The following is a 12,210-nucleotide window of genomic DNA, read 5'->3' as shown; positions in this document are numbered from 1 at the left end:
CGCCGTCTCCGCTTCCCTCGCTGCTGCCGCCACCACTGCCGCCTCAGACTCCGGCTCCCGCTCGGCCTCACCCCGTCTCTTCATCCCGTCCCGTGTTCCACTCCCGGTCCCCCGCCTCCTCCGCCTCCTCCGCCTCCCAGACAGTGTAAGTATTGTAGGGGAGCAGATAAAAGCCCCTCTGGCAGTGTTTATATTATTGTCCCTGAAGCCTGGGCTGGCACCTGGCACGGCCAATCACACTCTCTTTGGGATCCTAACATGACCAGCCCTCCTCCAGGAGTCTGACCCACTTCTTTGCTGAAGGAGGGAAGGCAGGGCAATTGGGGTTACCACACAGCTAGTAAGTGCGTCAAGTGTCTGAGGTCCAATTTGAACTCAGGTCCTCCTGACTCCAGGGCCAGTGCTCCACTGACTGCGCCACCTAGCTGCCCCGAATCTGACCCACTTTTGGGCATTGTTACCTGCACTGCCTCTGGGGGGAGAGTATGCCATGTGTAACCCCCATTCTCCAGGGCTGGGCAACAGAGAAGGGGCTTTCTAGAGACAGTCTGTCAGGGTGTGAGCAAGGGAAACCCAAGGGCAGTGGCACCTCCCAGTTCGTGCAAGGTGGTGGATGTCTGCTTCACCCAGCTGACAGCTCCAGGATCATCCTGCTTTCTGCCTTGAGTGTACTGAGCAGGCGATGCCCCCATGTGGGCAATCATTCAAACTACACAATATTTTAGTAGCCTCCCAGCTAGAAATTTGTCAGTTTTATTAAACACTTATGCCAGGCACTGTGTTAACTGCGGGGGATACAAAGAAAGGTGTAAATCCCTGGGGATGACACCATGAAAACAACTGTGTACAAACAAGTTATATTTAGGGTAATTTGGAAATAACCAACAGAAGGAGGATTGGGAAAGGGTTTCTGGAGAAGATGGGAATTTATTTGGGACTTGAAGGAAGCCAGACAAGTCAAAAGTCAGATATGAGGAGGGAGAATATTCCAGACATGAGGGACAGCCCAGAGAAATTCCCTAAGTTGGGAGATGGAGCATCTATTAGGAGGGACAGCAGGAAAACCAGTGTCACTGGATCACAGTGCATGGGTGGGAGAGGTGAGAGTCAGGTGTAGGGAAACTGAAAAGGTAGGAGGGGTCAATGTGTGAAGGGCTTTGAAGGCCAAACAGAATTTTTAAATTTGATACTGGAGGTGATTGGGAGCCACTGTAGTTTATTGAGCAGGGGGGTGACGTGGTCAGATCCGTGCTTTAGGAAGATCCATTGACAGCTGAGTGGAAGATGGACTAGAGTGAGGAGAGCCTGGAGGCAGGCAGACCCACCAGCAAGCTATTGCAGTAGTGCAGGTGGAAGGTGGCGAGGGCTTGTATCAGGGCCATATCAGGGTCAAGGGAGAAAATGGGGGTATATTCAAGATACCACAAAGATAAAATTGACAAGTTTTGGCAACAGACTCAATATAGGTGATGGGAGTGAGGATAACACTGAGATTGTGAGCCGAGGTGACTGGGGGATTGTGGTACCTCACCAGTAGTAGAGAGAGAATCCATGTCTGTGGGAGAATGAGCACAGAGAAGGGCAAGCACAAGGAGGAACTAAGAGATTGTCAATAGACTTTGGTTGGACTGAGGTTTCATGTGGGCAAAAGTAGGAAAGAAGGCTAGAAAGGGAAGTGGGGACAGAGGTGGAGAAGGCCTTGATTTCTAGACTAAAGAAATTATTCTTTATCTAAACAGCCATGGAGAGTCATAGGGTGAGATGTGGGCTTTGGAGAGGAGATGACTTTAAACCACAGAGAGCAGTTAGGAGGCCCCTGCAGATGCTGAAGCTTGACCCAGCATGCCTTGCCTCTGGAGCTGGGCAGACAGCCATGTCATAAACTATCATCCCAGGATGATAGGAATAGGAACAGGAAGGACTGAGTAGAGTAGGGCAGTCAAAGGCATGAGGATGGGCTCAGGAGTTATCAGCATAGCCGGCTCAAGCTGTCAGGGAAGCAAAGAGGGGCCAGAGGCTTCAGATTTGCCCGAGTTTCAGAAGTACAATGTCAGGAATTTGGTAACATCAGGATGTTCTCTTTTCTCACTTTTAAATCATGATATTACCAAAATGATAAGCAAACGTCTGAGAAACCAGGAGGCTAAAGATGTTTGAGGTTATTGCAGGTGAAACTGTGGTCTCAAGGCCACATGGGGTTCTTTAGGCGGCCCTTTGACTGAATCCCAACTTCATAGTACAAATCTCCTTAATAAAAGGATTTGTTCCATAAAACTTAGACTCAGTCAAAATGCTGCACCCAAGGAATACATGTGGCCTCAAGGCTGTAGATTCCCCGCACCTGTTTCCAAGGGGTCCAGGTGTAGTCTTAATCACTTGAATTGATGACCACATTTTTGTCATTCTGAGCTCCTATATCAGAGGCCAAGGTGTTCCCCTTCCCCCAATCCCTTATTCTTCTGAAAGAGTTTTACCCGTGGGTGAGTCCTTCATCCTGTCTCCTCTTCTGCACAGAATCCCAGCATTTGCACATTAGCGACCATCTAGGCCAACACTCTCATTTTACAGTTGAGGAAACTGAGGCCCCCAAATTACTGACTCAGCCAAGGTGACACAGTCAAAATTACCAGGGTAGTGTAGTGAGTATGGTAAGCTGCTATGTTAGTGTGGGTGAAGATATTTGAGGATTAACGGGTTTTAAACTGGGTGGTCATGGTGTTACTGGAAAACCTAGGGCAGAGAGTAGACACTGGAGAGGAAGAACCAGTAAGGTTTTCTGACTTGTCTGTGGGAGCTGAGGGAAAGAGAGAGACCTGAGCCCCAAATTACTACAGGTTTCTATATCTGGTGTGAGGCAGAATTTGACATTAATAGAAATAAGCAAGTCAGGAGGAGGATTTGATTTTAGGGACAAGATTACATCTTTTACATTTTTAGTTTGAGGTGCTTGGGCACATCCATGTAGAGATGTTTGTCAGGGAGCTAGAAATGTAGGAAGTGAGTCTATGAGAAAGGGTGGGTCAAGATCAAGATTCAGGAGGTGTCTGCAGAGAGGGAGAAATGAGGTGGGAGTAAAAAGATGTCTGAGGGAGAGAGTATATAAGAGGAGAATAGAGGGTGGAGACTTTGAGTCATGAATATATTTAATGATTGAAAAGAGGGAGGAAGAGTCAGCCCAGGAGACAGGCAGATAGTAGTTGAAGTAAGAAAGAAGTCAGGATGGTGGGGTGTCGCAAAAACCTAGGGAAGGCAGGATTTCAAGGAGGTGACGATCACTGTCAAAGGCTTCAGTGAAGGATGAATTTGGAGACAAAATTATTATAATTAGTGAAAGGAGGTAAATGGAGGGAACATTCCCTTTAAAACTTTAAAAATCATCTTGCTTCTTAAACCAAACATCATCCCTTGGAGGATCTTCTGCTTTGGGACCCTGCTCTCTTGATTGGTAACTGAACCCACAGTACTATTATTATTCAGACACTTCAGTCATGTCTGACTCTTTGCGACTCCATTTGAAGTTTTCTTGGAAAAGGTACTGCAGTGGTTTGCCATTTCCTCTAGCTCATATTACAGATGAGAAAACTGAGGCAAACAGGGTTAAGTAACCTGCCCAGGGTCACACAGCTAGAACATATCTGAGGCCATATTTGAACTCAGGTCATCATTATTCCAAGTCCAGTGCTCTATCCCCTGTGCCACTTAGCTGCCCCAAACCCTGAGTACTATTTCAGAAATTATTCTGACATGCTTCACTTCAATCCCTTCTCTGCAGCAACTTTCTCCACAATCCCCTTGCCAACCTCTTCATAGAGATGCACCTACCATTTCCTCACAGATTTCTTTCCCCCACCCCCAAGAAAAATCTGGAAGCAAGAATCTGTGATAAGATCTACTTTTCCATTGTTCCTTGATGGGCTGTGTCCATCTACTCCCTTGTGGCCTCACTTCCCACCTTCTGCCCAAAGTCTTCCTCCTTGGCCACCACTACCTATGAATATTCTTTCCCTCATTAGAATGCATGCTGCTTCATAGTAAAGACTCTTTTTACTTTTCCATTCATATTTCCAATGCTTAGCATATAGTTGGTGATTAGTATATTTTTTTCATTTATTCATTCAAGAGCAGTGTTATAAGCTAGATTACTGAGTTTTAGAGAACTTTGGATACAGATGAATATTTGGAGAGATTTGTCTGGAAATGGAATTAGAGAAATAGGATATAATCTAGGGAGGGACAAGAGAATCAAGTGAAGGATAGTTTCATATGTTGAATATTTGTCTATATTTTAGTACTCATAGTCAAATGGATCTTTGACCTCATTGGTTCAAAAGTTCCTTCCAAGGAACTCATCCTTGCCTGCCCATTCTATGTGACTCTTGTCCATACTCACTCTTTCTCCCTTCCACTTTTAGCCTTCTCTGATAACAGTCTCTTACAACCGAGGCCTCATCACTGAAATTGTCTTCCTCCAGGGATCCAGATATATTTCTGTTTCTCCCAGGGTACTTGGACTTGGTCAGGATGCTCAGATTTCTACCAGGTCTAGGTGTTTCCCACAATTCCTCTGATTCAAAACTTTTTTTGTGGAATGATAGTGTCTCTTAATATTTGAAGTGGAAACCTTTTTAAAAATCGTTTATTATCTTCACATATGACCTGCTTTTGGAAATGATCCATTATAAAGTATCCATTTATAATAAGTAAACTTGCTTGCTAATTCTTCCCATATCACTGAATCCTGATGAGCTGGGGCTGTGATAATTCAGCACCATGGACTCCTGGGCCTACTTCCTGCTAGTTCAACTTTCTAGATTTAGGGGGAGCTTAAATGTCTACCAACATGCCCATTTCTGGCCCTGGGGAGAAGAGACCAGAGCTCAGTTATGGATCAGGTGACAGAGGTGGTGACTGGATTAGGAAGACCTGCTCTGGCTCCTTCACTCAAGATCTTTCTTCTTTCTTCCAGTTAAGCCAGAGGTGATTGTGTATCCATCAAAGATGGCTCCCCTGGGACACCACAACCTGCTTGTCTGCTCTGTCACTGGTTTCTATCCTGGGGACATTGAGGTCAGGTGGTTCCTAAATGGGCAGGAGGAGACAGCTGGGGTTGTGTCCATAGGCCTGATCAGCAATGGAGACTGGACCTACCAGATCCTGGTGATGCTGGAAATGATCCCCAAGCGTGGAGATGTCTACACCTGCCAAGTGGAGCACTCCAGCCTTCACAGACCTGCTATGTTTCACTAGAGTGAGCTACAGCTCCCTCACCCTCTAATTCTAATATTGTTCAGGACATGGAGCTAGCTCTGAGATACCTCAGTGTATGTGTCATGCCCTCTTTTCTTCTGTCCTTGGCTAATATAAACCCCATGTGGTGCTACTCAACCTCCCCTACTTGCCCAGCAGAGCCTTCTTATGGCAGTGCTGAACTAAGAGTTATAGAGACCTAGAACCTTACTAGCCTCCTCACTGGCCCCAGCCCTGGGAGCTGGCCTCCCTTTGAGACTCTGTAATTGGCCTATCAATCCATCTCAAAGCCTAGCTCCGCTTCAAGTAGAGGAGCTAGGAGTTTAGACATATATCAATGTCTCCTGATGAATTTTCACTTCTTGAGCCCAGAAAGACCTTTGCACATGCATCCCTTCCTTTCTTAGACAGGATTTAGCCTCCTTCTCAGGCTCACCTAAGACTTGTGTGCTCCCCACATGGGGCTGGCTCCTGCAGGGACAGTTTTGATCCTTGGTGTCTCTTTTCCCCAGAAGCACAGTCTGAATCTTCCCAGATTAAGATGCTCAGTGGAATTGGAGGCCTTGTGCTGGGGCTGATCTTCTTTGGGGTTGGCCTCATTGTCTACAAGAGAAGTCAGAAAGGTGAGATACTCTGAGTAAAGGCCTGAGACCCTCTCCCATCCATGATCTCCTCCCCAGGAGAGAGGATATTTATATTAGAAATCTGGTCCCCAGAGGTGAAGGGGTGATCTGGCTCTAGCTTCATCTCTTCCTCCCCAGGGACTTAATGAATATAGTGAAGGGGTCAGATTCCAGGGCTCTAGGGTCTTATAGAATCCCATATTCATTAGTAGAGAGGGCCTTGGGAGGGGTCTCAGGTTCCAGCCTTTATAACCTCTCCCCTGAATTCTTCTTGCCCCCCATCCGCTCACACAATTGTAGATGGTGGGTAAAGTATCAATTACGTGCTTCCTCTGTAGTGTCAGGTGCTGGGCTAGGCAGTGCTAGGAACCCCCATACTACTGGGTCCAGAATCTTGGTGCTCTTTGCTTCTGTGACTCAAGAATTCACTAGTATTTGTATGTCTATCTTCCTTCCTTTTCTAGGAAATCAGGGTTCACAACCAACAGGTGAGATCCTTCTATCCAGGTGCAATCAGGCTTCTCATTGCTACAGTCTCTGCCAGTGGGGCCTGAACCTAAGAAATGACTTGGGGGCCCTTAGTGGGAAGAAGTGGTTCTACTTATGGTTTCAGACCCATACATAGACTCTTATATGACTGTCCTATGTCCTCTGCAGGGCTCCTGAGCTGATCCCTGAGGCTGTGTCCACTGGAACTCTTGCCTCCTCTCTCAGTCTCTCTCTCTCATGTTTTGAGGCCCCTGCTTGTGCCCAGATCTCCAAGAAATTTGCCTTACTGACTCCTTCCCTAGAATAGGGAACAAAGGAAATGGAACATTTGCAAATAGAAAAATTTTAAACAATAAACATATCCTTGTACATGTTTTGAAAAAGGAAGCAATAGGGAAGCATTGGAGATTATTGGGTATATGTGGGGGTCAGAATTATACCATGGGAAGATTTCCTCAGCAAATCTATAAAGGATTGGAGTGGGGAGAAATGAAGTATTGAGACAACTGGGAAGCTGATGTCATAATCATGAGGTGATCAGGGCCTGAATTAGAAGGAGACATATATAAGGCACGTTACACACACACACACACACACACACACACACACACACACAATTATTATGTGACTGGATGTGTGTGGAGAGTGAGGATGACACTGAAGTTTCAGACCTGGATGACTGGAAGAATGTTGGTACCCTCGTTAAGCATAATGGGTTTGTGGCAAATGGTTTTAAGATGTAACAGGTCAAGATCATATTAAATGAAAAAACTAGGAGACCTGTAAAAGAAAACAGATAAAAATAGAAAAACATAAGAGTCTTCTAGGAAAAGCACCTAGCAGGACACATTAGGGCCAAGACTGCACTCGATACTTGCCTCTCTAGGTTGAAAAGTTCATATTAGGGGATAGTACAGTAGTCCCAGGGATTATTAATAAAGACCTCTACTATAGTGGAGAAAATTAGGAATAGATAGGAAATAGGAGAGATGCCCTGGAGATACTGTTGACAGCCAACTAGTAGATGGTCATAGGAGTGGAAGAGTAAAAAATACCAGGATTTTCACAGGAGAGGCTGAGTGAATGGAGTTGATGACAATAAAATCACAAGTTATGTTGTTAGATCAAAAAAATTGTAAAGAGTGTGCTGTGAGCTAGGCATTCTGCTAAAGCTGGGGGGATATAAAGAAAGGCAAAAACAGTCCCTGATCTTGGGCTCAGGGTGTAAGGGAGGAGACAACATGCAAACAGCTCAGTACAAACAAGAGCTATACAGGGTAAGTTGGAGATAACTTCAGAGGACAGGAGGACTTTGAAGAGCTTCTTGTAGAAGGCAGGACTTTAGCTGAGACGTGAAGGAAGTCAGGGAAGCTAAAAGGAGAGGAAGAAGAATGTGCTCCAAGAATGAGGGTCAGCTAGTGGAAATGCCAGGAGTTGGGAGATGGAGTGTCGCAGGTCAAAGAGTACATGAAGCTGAGTAAGGTATATATGAAGACTGCAAATTTAGGAAAAAGTCAGTTTATGAAGGGCTTTAAGAGCCGTTATATTTATATTTGATCCTAAAAGCAATAGGGAGCCATTGGAATTGATTGAATCAAGGGGTGATGTAAACTTGCTTTAGGAAGATCAATCAAATGGGGAGGGGAGGATGAGGAGAGAATGAGGCAGGGACATTACCCAATGAAGTTTTGGGCAGAAATGTGAAAAGCTCATTTTGGGACAAGTTGAGTTTGAAATAGTAAGAAATCCAGCTCTTGGTAGTGTATATGCAATAGGTTCCTAACCTCTTTTGTGTCCAGAACTTCCTTGGCAACCTTGGCAAGCCTATGGACCCTATTATCAGAGAAATATCTCCCTCTTTCAGCTTGTATAGGTGGTACCTGCTGCTAAAACAAATCTACCACAACACAGAAATTGTAGAGGTTAGAAAAGCTATGTTTTAATATGCTCAAACACAGGTTCAGGATTAAAAAAACAAACAAAGATCAAAGTTTCTGATAAGGCTTTATAGGGAAAATTATATCAGGCAGAGAAATAAATTCTTTTCCATATTGCAATCTCATATATTATTTTAGGCTATAAAATTGTTTTTAAGACAGATTCAAAATCTTGTGCTTCTTTAATATCATAGAAGTTGAACAAATTTAATTAAATAAGAACATCATCACATACATCCCCTAAGGAAACATACCTGGTTAAGGAGACTCAATAGGTAAACTAAGTTACAGATTACACACTAGGTTTGCAAAATCCTACACTTATAAATTCTATAAAGCTACTTTTTAAAGAAGTCACAGTGAGTTAATTGATAGAAAGGGATTGTATATCACTAAGACTCGGTGTTAGGGAAATTCATCCACAAATAAAATATTTTGGAGGTTTTAAAGATGGTGTATTCCCTTCCTCCCATTTGATTTCTTATCTTGGGAATGTTAGAAGTGTTCCTTTGATGCTATCATTCCATGAGTCCTTTTTTATATCTGGGTGGGGTTAACAAGAAACATATTTCAGGAATCAGCCAGATATTCAATAGAAACAACATAGTAAATGAAAATGAAAAGTTCCCATCACTGTTTTCCCCATTTTGGTGATAGAGAGTTCTGTAATATCTCAAAGACCAAAGAATCACACAATTAGGCAAACACAAGCACCAAAAAACATTGATGGTCACCAATGTTAAATTGCTCCTCATAACCCATTCCAAAACTCCATTTAAACAGCTTATTGCCTCTTGGATCTTAGCTGTTCCCTGTAGCCATCTCATTGTGGAAAACATTTTCCCTTTGAAATTCTGGAATAGTCCTCTCTACCAGGGTGGCTCTGCACAGGGCTCCTCCTAGTAGATTTGCTTCCCTGATTCCAAGTCACTTGCAGAGGTTCCCTAGATAATGCTGCTAAAACCTGCTAGTGATACAACCTGGTACAATTTAGTAAGGCCAAATAGAGCCTCTTTAATTTGGTCTTCCAGTAACTAGTTCATGTGGTGAAAACCAGTTCAAGCCTTATAGAACTAACTTTATTAACAAAAGAGCTACAAGACAAATAATAAATTAGGAACCAAAAATTCACCTGAGAGTTCAGAGAATTTCAGTTTTTATATACCACTTGTTTTTTTCCTGTTTTACCTGAACTCTGTACCTGATGTGGACAATGCCATCTACAGACTGAAGGAAGAACTGTTGAAAAGATGTATGAGGTCTTGACGTGTAAAATGAAGTCCTGTCTCTTAATATTCTTAGAGGAAGACTTTGAAATAGGGAGGAAATCATTTACTGTTAGCACAATTTTATATGTAAAATCCATAAGTAACTTTTGAGAATTTATTACTAAAACATAATTAGAACCCATGTATCCTGGAAGGAAAAGAAGAAGCAACAACAACAAAAATCACCTATATTTGATTGAAACTGAAGGATGATTGGTGCTTTTCTCTACTTTCTCATTCTTGTTCTTAATTACCTTCATGATCAAAAGAAAAAATTAAAAATATGTTATCCGGGAATGTCAAGTTTACTCGTACTTTTGTCATTGTTAGCAATAAAAACACTTAGAAGCCAACAGCACACGTGCACACATTCTATTTCTGAGGAAAGTTTTGTTGCTTTTCTCAAAGTAAAGTTTGTATGAAACTTAAAACTTTTATGTCTTTATCACATCGTGCCTTTGTCCTAGCCCCTCTCTGAGGACATACATATGTATACATCATCACTTTATCTAGAAAAGAGATGGTACTGTGAAGAGCTGATACTGCACATGTATGCATAATCATTAACAAGGAGATGGATGGCAAGCCTACGAACTTATTTACCTAGTTATTTGAGATAGGAAATTGAAAGAAGCAATAATTGGGGGGCAGAGCCAAGATGGCAGCTGGAAAGCAGGGACTAGTGTGAGCTCACCGCTGAGTCCCTCCAAAAACCTATAAAAAATGGCTCTGAACCAATTCCAGAACTGCAGAACCCACAAAACAGCAGAGGGAAGCAGGGCTCCAGTCCAAGACAGCCTGGATGGTCTCTGAGGTCTATCCCACATGGACCTGGGAGCAGAGCGGAGCGGAGCAGGAGCGCAGTGTGAGCGGCTCGGACCAACCAGACCAGGAGCCGAGTGGAGCATGCCCTAGCGCCCTGAATCAGTGAACTGCAGCAGTTACCAGACTTCTCAACCCACAAACACCAAAGACAACAGATAAGGTTAGTGGGAAAAGCTGTGGGAGTGGAAGGAGTTTGAGGGTTTGGCTACCGCCCTGGGGGCAGCGGAGGTGGGGCAGCTACAGAAGTACAGCTGCAGTTGCTTTCTGCCCCAGGCCCACCTGGTGGGAGGAACTAAGTGGCAGATCAGAGCAGGAGTGAAGAGCCTGCTGAAGATATAAGTCCAGTCCGGGTTGGGGGCTCTTGGGGAAGGAGGAGTGCTGGTGTGGCAGAGCTGGCGCATCCCCCCAGGCGGGGAACATAGAACTCTTTAGTCCACAAGCAGTCATACCCAGCTGAAAAACTCAAGGGTCAAGTTAGTTGGCTGGGAATATTGCCAGGCAGTAAAAACGCACCCAGATTCAGTCTCAGACTTTGGATTCTTTCTTTGGTGACAAAGAAGACCAAAAAATATAGACAGAAGAAGTTAACAAAGTCAAACAAAACAAAACAAAACAAACAAAACAAAACAAAGTCAACAAAAGCCTCCAAGAAAAACATGAACTGGTCCCAGGCCATGGAAGAGCTCAAAAAGGATTTGGAAAAGCGAGTTAGAGAAGTAGAGGAAAAACTGGGAAGAGAAATGACAAAGATGCAAGAAAACCATGAAAAACAAGTGAATGACTTGCTAAAGGAGAACCAAAAAAATACTGAAAAATATACTGAAGAAAACAACACCTTAAAATATAGACTTATTCAAATGGCAAAAGAGCTCCAAAAAGCCAATGAGGAAAAGAATGCCTTGAAAGGCAGAATTACCCAAATGAAAAAGGAGGTCCAAAAGACCACTGAAGAAAATACTACCTTAAAAAGTAGATTGGAGCAAGTGGAAGCTAGTGACTTTATGAGAAATCAAGATATTATAAAACAGAACCAAAGGAAGGAAAAAATGGAAGACAATGTGAAATATCTCCTTGGAAAAACCACTGACCTGGAAAATAGATCCAGGAGAGATAAGTTAAAAATTATTGGACTACCTGAAAGCCATGATCAAAAAAAGAGCCTAGATATCGTCTTTCAAGAAATTATCAAGGAGAACTGCCATGATATTCTAGAGCCACAGGGCAAAATAGAAATTGAAAGAATCCACAGATCACCTCCTCAAATAGATCCCCAAAAGAAATCTCCTAGGAATATTGTTGCCAAATTCCAGAGCTCCCAGATCAAGGAGAAAATACTGCAAGCAGCCGGAAAGAAACGATTTGAGTATTGTGGAAACACAATCAGAATAATCCAAGACCTGGCAGCTTCTACATTAAGAGATTGAAGGGCTTGGAACACGATATTTTGGAGGTCAGTGGAGCTAGGATTAAAACCAAGAATCACCTACCCAGCAAAACTGAGTATCATGCCCCAAGGCAAAATATGGATTTTCAATAAAATAGAGGATTTTCAAGCTTTTTCAGTGAAAAGACCAGAGCTGAATAGAAAATTTGACTTTCAAACACAAGAATCAAGAGAAGCATGAAAAGGCAATCAAGAAAAAGAACAAGAAAAAGAAATTGCAAGGGACTTACTAAAGTTGAACTGTTTTGTTTACATTCCTACATGGAAAGATGATGCGTATGATTCATGAGACCTCAGTATTAGGATAGCTGAAGGGAATATGCACATATGTATGTGTATATATATATATTATATATATATTATATATATATAATATA

General features: G+C 43.1%; 1 pseudogene; it reads left to right on the top strand.

The window, feature by feature from the left end:
- Positions 1–994: 994 nt before the first annotated feature.
- LOC118857873 lies at positions 995–6,495 on the top strand (annotated as a pseudogene).
- Positions 6,496–12,210: the final 5,715 nt, after the last annotated feature.

Source organism: Trichosurus vulpecula, chromosome 7 (assembly GCF_011100635.1).
Source record: "Trichosurus vulpecula isolate mTriVul1 chromosome 7, mTriVul1.pri, whole genome shotgun sequence".
Taxonomy (NCBI): domain Eukaryota; kingdom Metazoa; phylum Chordata; class Mammalia; order Diprotodontia; family Phalangeridae; genus Trichosurus; species Trichosurus vulpecula.
Note: the sequence above shows the minus strand (reverse complement) of the source record. Positions and strands in the feature narration are given on the sequence as shown.